Genomic DNA, 8,745 nt, shown 5'->3' with positions numbered 1-8,745 from the left:
TCAGCTTGAGCACACGCGAACGTAATCGAGAATAAATTATGTAACAAGTGAGTATATTTAGGCAATTGTGCCAAAAAACTATAAAATCAATGCAAGAGTAATAAAATTGTTGAAGTATATGTATTATTATATGAAAAAATCGGAGCCACACACAAAACCGCTGGGAAAAATTTAATAGACCTCCCGCAGCTCGTTATCCGGCAACGCTTAGGTATAATAAAGAGCCGCGCGTGAATCGAGAGGGAAATTCAAATTCATCAAGTGAGTACACAGTAACCCTCTGTGCGAACGATCAAATTAAACAAGGAACACTTTGAGCTTACGTAAAGGCAAAAAGTAGTGACGTTCATTGAAAGCATAGTATAGTATAATGACGAGGAAAATTCGTTGGATAGCGGATTTGGTAGAAAAAAGCAAATAATACGTGTAATACAACGCTCGTTCGGCTCTTAATTTCGGGTATTTAGCGTGTGCCGTACAAATGAGCAATAAATTATCCTCTAATAAGGCTCCCAAAAGAAAGTTCTGCTTTTTTGCAAGTAGAATCTGCGCAGACCCCAAGTGAGAACGCAAGAAAAGTCGTCAAGCCTTTTTGTTCAACTAGAATAATTTGTCTCATAATTGAACGAAAACTAATTCCTCGCATTACGCTATAACAATATTAAAAAATCATAACGTTATGTATCCATCGAAAACGGGCTTATTTCGCAGTCGGGACAACATCTCCTCTTTTCTCCGCAACAATTTCACGTGTATCCTTTTAATCGAATCGCAGAGAGAGAGAGAGAGAGAGAGAGAGAGAGAGAGAGAGAGAGAGAGAGAGAGAGAGACTCGGCAGGCTCGCGGCCTTTCCCATAAGTGGCGAGAAAAGATAGCTGGGACGCGAGCGCACGAGCACACGCTATGTATAGGTACTCTCTCGGCGCGCGCGAAAGAAGAAGCGCGCTCGCGAGATAGTAATAAGAGTATTACATAAAGCGACTTGTGTGTCTTTGTCCGGGGCGACGAAGACGCGACGCCGAGAATACGGTTATGATGAGGCAACTGCGAGAGAAGTGCTGGACGTCACGATGCATGTGATTGTTGTGGGAACTTTGGCGCAGCGATATGTGTTTAAACACTTTTCGAAAATTTTCTGCAGTGTACTGAATGCTGGTAAAACGATTGGTTTGATTGCTGCATCGAAGCGTCCGCGATGAAAAAGTACATCAAGTAGCGTCTATTAATTAAAAGTAAATCGGCCCATTAATTCAAAAACTCGCGACTGACAGCGGTAGCGTAAGTATTACTAAATCAAACGCTCTCGAGTGTCTTCAAACGATCCTCAACGCGACCAACTGCGGCAGATTAAGTCATACACTCGAATTCAAAAGTTCCATCGAAAAAGGACGAGAAACGAATCTCCCGAGTCACACAGCGCAGACAATGATGTCAGGCTCGTCCTTGCCAACAAGCGCCGAGCGTCGAAAAATCTCTGCGCATGACGAAACAAGCGCAGCTTAGAAACTGTAAATTGAATAACACGTCTCCGTAATATTTTGACGTCTGGTACACACGCACTTGTCTCTATCGCTCGGCTCGATCAAACAAGCGGTAGAAGGGAAGAGAGAAGCACCGCAGCTCTTGCGAATCTTCTCAATCACACGCTGCCGGCGCTGTTGCTCTTCCCTCTTTCACGTATTGTCCACTCGAGAGCTGATGCGCCGCGTGCGAGTGAAACTCGGCTTCGATTTTTCGAATAGCGCTCGTCATCGTCGCACAGAGATGCCTATCGCAATTAAAAGGGAGCTCTCTCTCTCTCTCTCTCTCTCTCTCTCTCTCTCTCTCTCTCTCTCTCTCTCTCGTAGGTATTTATTTTTCTTTTCCAGCGCTCGAACTTTTGTAAGAATGGGGGCACGTAGGGAGAGGGAGAGAGAGGGGGGGGGGGCTTGAACTTCGGCACCTTGCGTCGTTGGATACAATGAATGACTAATTGTTTCTATAACTCTCGGGAGTGGGCTTTCACCGCGCGTCAACCCTTCTGACGGGCGCTCTGAGCTTACGCAATTCCCGACAGATACTTACGCGCGGGCCTTGTTGGGAAAATCTCATTGCGACGTTGCTCCTCTGGAATTTTTCACGCGAGTGAGAGCTGTATTATTCGACTCGAGTGAAGAGTTCAAAATTGAAAAATGGAGAATCTCCGAGATCGCAATGCAGCGATCCCATATTCCTGCACAATTGCCGCGGTGACGAACAAGCGAGTACGGCAGCAGCACACGACTCTCGTCAAGATCTTTCGAGCAGAGCGCCGTTGTAGAGTAGGCTACGTGTGGGAGTTGAGCAAGTTCCTGAGGAACCAAAGCAGCGTCTCTGAGCGCGCGCAAGGTGCCGGCGTTATAAATCTCCCGGTTGCTCGTCCGTGTAGCTGCTGCTGTTGGTGCGAGGATTTCGTCGCGCTGGTGGCGCGCGTGACTGACCGCGATATCGTACCGCTCTCGCGGCGTCTCATTAATGAATCCGTTTCGCCACAGTCGCGCCGCCGACGACGATAGCCATCGATCTGGTGATGGGACGCTGTCGGCGGCATCTCTCTGCGATGTATCCGTAGGCTGCTGCGGCTGCTACTGCTTCTGACGTACGGAGGAGATGCGCCGCTGCTACCGCAAATGCAGCTAATATAGCCGCGGAGGTGTCATAAATTTGTCGCCGGTTTTGTAAGGGCTTGCTCGAGAAAGAGATCAGCGCTTGATGAAATTTTCATTCAGAGATGCAGCTTACACTCGCTCTCGATCGTGCAATATTCAATGCCATTGAATTGATGGGACAAGTTTTGACACATATGTTCTCTGCCTATTTTCATTGAAAACGCAAGAGACGCGCGCTGTACGGAGAATCCGTGTAAATTGCCTCTTTCACAAGCATCGCTCTGCGAGGTCGCGCAGAAAAATGAATTAATTACGGTGCATACACAGACAACAAAGTCGAGCGTGTTACAGCGCCGCCGTCTTCCCTATACAGCAGCAGCTCTCGCGAAATCTCATATAACTCAGCTAGTCCCCCGGGAAAAGTCTCTCGCTGCTACCGTACGCGTTTTTTTGCGCGCGGTCGAACTAAAAATATAAGCCTCCTCGAAAAATGGGAAACGATGGCACAGCGTCGTCGTACGTTATTGTGTGTCTGTACCAACGAGGTGGAGGAGACCGAGCTGTCGCCGTCGGAAGATTGGATGCTTTCGAATGACCGATCGCGGAGGATGATAACGCGACGGGCATATAATCTGAGGCGTGTGCCTGTTGCGAGTGGGATGCTGTGTAATTTGTATATCCTGACGGACAAGATTGCTCTATAAATATTTTTACTTGTCGTGATTTGTTTTAGAGTTCTAAAGCCGAGCGATAAAATCGAGAGAACACACGCGCTACGTCTCCAGTAGTAACGGCTCGGCTATACTCAGACGCGCATACAACCAGTAGTAAATAAAAATACTCGGTAGATAAAAATCTCAAGCCTGATAAAAATAAAAATGTAGATTACACCATCGCGTGAGCGCGCATTGTGCTCGACGAGAGCATTTAGCTCCTGTATACAGTCTTCTTTATTGTATGCAATACAGCATATAAGATTGCGAGCGAGCAGCGCAAAAGCGGTTTCGTTGTACCCTGGGGGGACTGGGCTTTTGCGTATTATTCTCCTCGCTCTATGAGAATTACGAGAATTCGCGAGAGGCAAGATTGATTGATGGTTTTTCTCTCTTTTCGAGCGTCGCTTCTTTTTTCTACTCCACTCCGCTCGAAGTGTCAAGGGAGATACTTTGCACGGGAAGGATTTTGCGAAATGTATTCAAGCTGCAGCCCTGTTTCGTTCGCTTAGCTTCGGGCGGTTCTTTTCATCGCGTTTACGCGGAAAAAAATTGTTAGTTGTGATAACCAAGTACTTGGTTGGGATAACCAAATTGCTTGAGAAAATACGCACCAACTATTTTGTTGGTATCATTAACCAAGTGGACTTAGTTAAGAAAAATTGGTAACTATAATCAACTATATGGTTGTATGCAGACGCGAGGTGACAAACACTATTTAATCTTGGTTATCTTAATCAATATATTGGTTTGTAATACAAACAAAATATATCGAAAATGATAATTAATCTGTCAGTACAACCAAGATAATTGTTGGTTCAAGAAATAATTTAGTTCTGATCTCTCTAAATCTGTTCGAGTGATTTTTTCACTCTAAAAAAGAGTAATTCATAGAATGACTCTCCTTTGAGTAAAAACTATGAAGTCCATATATAGGTTACTCGTTGTAGAGTGATTTCTATTGTATTTGTTCGATCACTCTTTAAAGAGTAAGTCACTTGATAACGAGCTCTTTCTTTGTCAACACGTGCTTCGTTAGAAAATGTGCAAAAATGTTGCAGTATTTTTAACCACCATAGAATGTCGACAATCATATCAAAGTTGCCTGACGTGAGATAAAAATATATATTTACGGTTTGTATGTACATACATATGTGTATACGTATGCAATGTGCATGCATAGGTGCATACATATAAAGAGGTTAGGTTAGGACATTAACAATAATAAAAAATACTTTATGTTTTTAGGAAATTTTAGATGTGTGTGATGCTCTAGTCTCCAACATTTTTTATCATCTTGAATGTAATTGCAATATCTAACCTCAACCATAACCTGCAAATCTAAAATCACCCCACCCATGGCAAAGAGTGAAAATATCACTCTTTCCAAAAGTTAGGAATCATTCAAAGCCGAATGACTCAATTTTGGCAGAAGGCTTAGAGTGATTTATCACTGGTTTGGAGTGACTTTTCACTCTAAGAGATTTAGAGAGAAGTTTTTACTTTTTTTATATTATTTATTGTTTATTTATTTATTATTAATTATTATTATTTATTTACACATGCAGATTTATTTTATAGACCCGTTTACAAGTGTGCTATTATTTTTTACATTTAATTTACATGTTTACAATTTTATAATACAATTAATATATCTGAAAAAAATGTCTCCCTCACTGGGGATCGACGAACTCGGGTCCTTCAAGTCCAAAGGCGGAGACTCTGTCGTCGCGCTAGCGATGCAGTTAGTAAATAAGAAAATTTTTGAAAATATAAGCTGCGACTCGGATTTCAACTAATATCTTGATAATTACAACAAAAATGTTGGTTGACCCACTATGAAAACAGTGATGTACCAGAAAAATTGTTGTCCTTACCAAGTAAATTGGTTAGTAACCTATAAAGTCGACTTTTTCTTTGTAAAAAAGTCGACTTGGTTAAATTAACCAGACACTTAGTTCTCATAACCAATTTTTGATTAACCAATTATCACTTGGTTATCACAACCAACCATTTCTTTCCGTGCAGCTCTTCAATCCTATCTCCTTCTATCCAGCCGTCGTCGACAGCAGTGGCAGCGAGTGTAGGCTGCTGTGTCGGCTTGAAACGAGAAAAAAGCCAATAATGAGAGAATAAGCGACAAGGTGTGCTCGCGTACAGGTCAAAAGTCACGCGGGAGATTATTGACGAACAGCAGTGGCGGCGGCGGAAGAAAAGAAAGCCGCTGCCTCCGTGCGCGACACCTACTTTGTTTCCGCTACCGCCTGATGTGGGCGACGTATCCGCGGCTTATGTAAGTGCGACGACAGTTGCGCAAACTTTTGCCTGATGGACGCCGACCGGCCATTGTGATTTGCGACACATTCTTCGGATGCGGCGCGCTGGATGATAAGAGACGCTGAGTGTATTATACAGCGACGGCTTTCTCGGCTAGCCGCTTTTGTGCCCGATGACTGCGGGAAAGTTTTTTGGTGATGTATCGGCGGGCGGAAGGATGTATGCTTAAGTGGAGCGGCGAGAGTTGATTTTAGAAGTGTCGCTGAGACGCTGTTACGTACTGGAGTCGAGAGTGATAAGTGCCACTCGGATGCCACTTACGAGCATACATTCTAAATCACGCTTTCTTTAAATTACTTGCAAACACGAATGACAACCCGATCCCTGGCTAAAAGACTCGACGTGCGACTCGGTTCGATTCTATACTGTAATATAAATAAGCCCGACACCTCGAAACCAATCAATATCAATAATCGCGTCGATTCGCGAGAAGTCGCGTAACATCTCTGCTCGTACGTGAATCTCCGACGCATACTGCATCATAACCGCCTCTCACGTGTATGTGTACTATAATATACTACGCGTGTACACACGCAGTCCTTGCGCATATCTGCGCGTGAAAATCCCGAATCGATGAGATCGGCGCGCGTGTGTATGGCTCGCGAAACTCATCCCATTATACTGTCAATACGCGGCTATTCACACCCCCGAACGTTTTTCGCGCAGATATCAGCGTTGCGCGAGGCACCTTGCGCAGTCGCGTGATATATTTATCGCGTATTCGTAAAATATTATCGCGAAATTAATGAATGGAGAGGTAGGTTGGTCCTCCGTTGTTATCCTGCTTACGAGTGTGATCTTGCTGACACGAGTATACCACGATATACGAGAATCTCCGCGATCTGAATATCAATTTCGCGTTTTAAATCGACCATTATTATGTGGTGGGATAATGAGATTATTGCATGAAATCGATTACGCGCCGTCGACAACCCCAAAACTTTTCCGCTTTTCGCAAAGCCCTTACCTCGCAACCGCAACTGAAATCCCGTCGTGCGAAATGCCAATTGCTGAATTTTCCAGACACACTGCGCTTTGCATAAAACTCATTTCTCCAGCTTTAATTAGGATAATTAAGAGCAGCTTGCTATTCTCGATTCCGATCTCCCTTTCTCGCGCGTATAAGCTCGTTTAGCAATGCATACACGCATACACAAGACAAGAGCCTGTCGCTGGGAAATCAAGGGCAGGGTTTCGTCGGCCCGGGCTTTTCGTGGAAAAGAAAATCGACGTTCTCGCGTGCCGGAAGCTCGTTACGATACCGGCTGACTATGCTCTATTTGCAGCTGCGCGAGAAACACCGGCTGATGTGCAAGAACGTCGCGGGTATGTAGTTCGAGTATAGAGTATCATACCAGATCGTTGCGTTGTAACGTCACTGCTATTACGCAAGAAATTTAAATTCTTTCTAGGCTTGATGACAGTGCTGTAATTGGCGCGGCTTATCACGTGCGCCAGTACGTATGCGCAATCGTAAGTAGTGAAATGGGAGTTAAAGCGATCGTTAAAAGCGTTTTACTGGGAGACTCTTCTTTTGTGCCGGTTTATACTCGTGTACTGGAATGCAATAAAGCGCTCTGCGTTATTGCCATAATGCATTATGATTAGTTTTATAAACAAATGCATAAATTTCTAATCAACGAATTCCACATTTCTATAACAATCAAATTTTTGCATTACGCCTATCAATAGCCATTGTTGTACCCAAATAAATTTGCATTCCTTTCGTAAAGTATCGCATGCGTATAAGCGATATAAATTATCACCCTCTGCTTACACGCTGTTATTATCCCTTTTTATCCGGCTAATGACTGAAAATATTTCGATCGCTCGTAAAAATCCTATCCCGACAAAGTGAAACCACACCCGAGCGCGTGTATACGATCCTCAAAACGCAAATGACGTCGTGCATTGTATGATAATCAAAAATTTTGAAACTGCTCCAGTTTGTAAGGAAAAACCTCCTTACATGCCGCGTCTTTTCTCCTTTCTTCGCGCGGGCTTTCCTCTTCGTGCTTACTCACTGTATTGCCTCCGAGCCGGTGTGTATAACGTATCGAGATACGACGCAATCGCATGAATAATCCAACGACATGAGGCCGCGCGGCGCGTCTATGCTCGCGGTGAAAACAATCGAAAGGCGTAAACGTCGTGAGTTCGTCATCAGAAGTGACTACTCTTTCTCCTCTTTGACGGAGATGTTCTCTCCTTACGCGGCAGTCGAGGCGTCTCAATTGAGAGCCGGGCGTTATAAATAATTTATCAAAAATTTTGAAACTGCTGTCGCATTTTTGCTGCGTTTCATGCGCGCCTATGAATCATGCTTTTGCAACGAAGGAGCAGATAACGTCCTCTCTCTCTCTCTCTCTCTCTCTCTCTCTCTCTCTCTCTCTCTCTCTCTCTCTCTCTCTCTCTCGATTCATTCTTGAAAAACATTCGAAATACGTGTGTGCTCGCGCTGATTAATTGCTACATACGTGTGCCGTTAAAGTCGTGCTCTCTCTCTCTCTCTCTCTCTCTCTCTCTCTCTCTCTCTCGCGGGAGAGTTTGACGGGCAATATAACAGCCGGACTTTATTATCTCCGGGGAAAAACAGCACAATGATATAGATTAGCCAAGGAAAACGTGTGCCTTATACGCGAGATCGTAAGCAGCTGTCTGCATATAGGTATAATATGCGCGGCTACGTATATTCGCGCAATAACTCAGCTAAAAAAGCTCGGAACTAAATGTGACGAGCGAACCGTGCACGTACAAAAAGCTCGATACCTCTCAGCCGGCGACCGCAGAGTGGATGTAAATCATAATACGCAAGTCGAGCCGCTCATTAGATACGCGGCTCGTAACGCAGCGCTGCTGATATGTCTGAAGTTGAGAGCTTCCATTATAATGCGGCGGAATATTCGAGGGGCTGCTTCCGTCAGAGCGTGCACTCCATCAGCTTACAGTCACGATGAGTGATGCGAGTGCGAGCTGATGCGCTTTCGGCGATTCCACTTCCTTCATTCCAGTGGGTTACGGCTACTGTATCTGCTGTAACATTATAATATATCATTATGTTGACTTTT

This window comes from Nasonia vitripennis, chromosome 3 (assembly GCF_009193385.2).
Source record: "Nasonia vitripennis strain AsymCx chromosome 3, Nvit_psr_1.1, whole genome shotgun sequence".
Lineage (NCBI taxonomy): Eukaryota > Metazoa > Arthropoda > Insecta > Hymenoptera > Pteromalidae > Nasonia > Nasonia vitripennis.
This window is presented reverse-complemented; position numbering follows the sequence as displayed.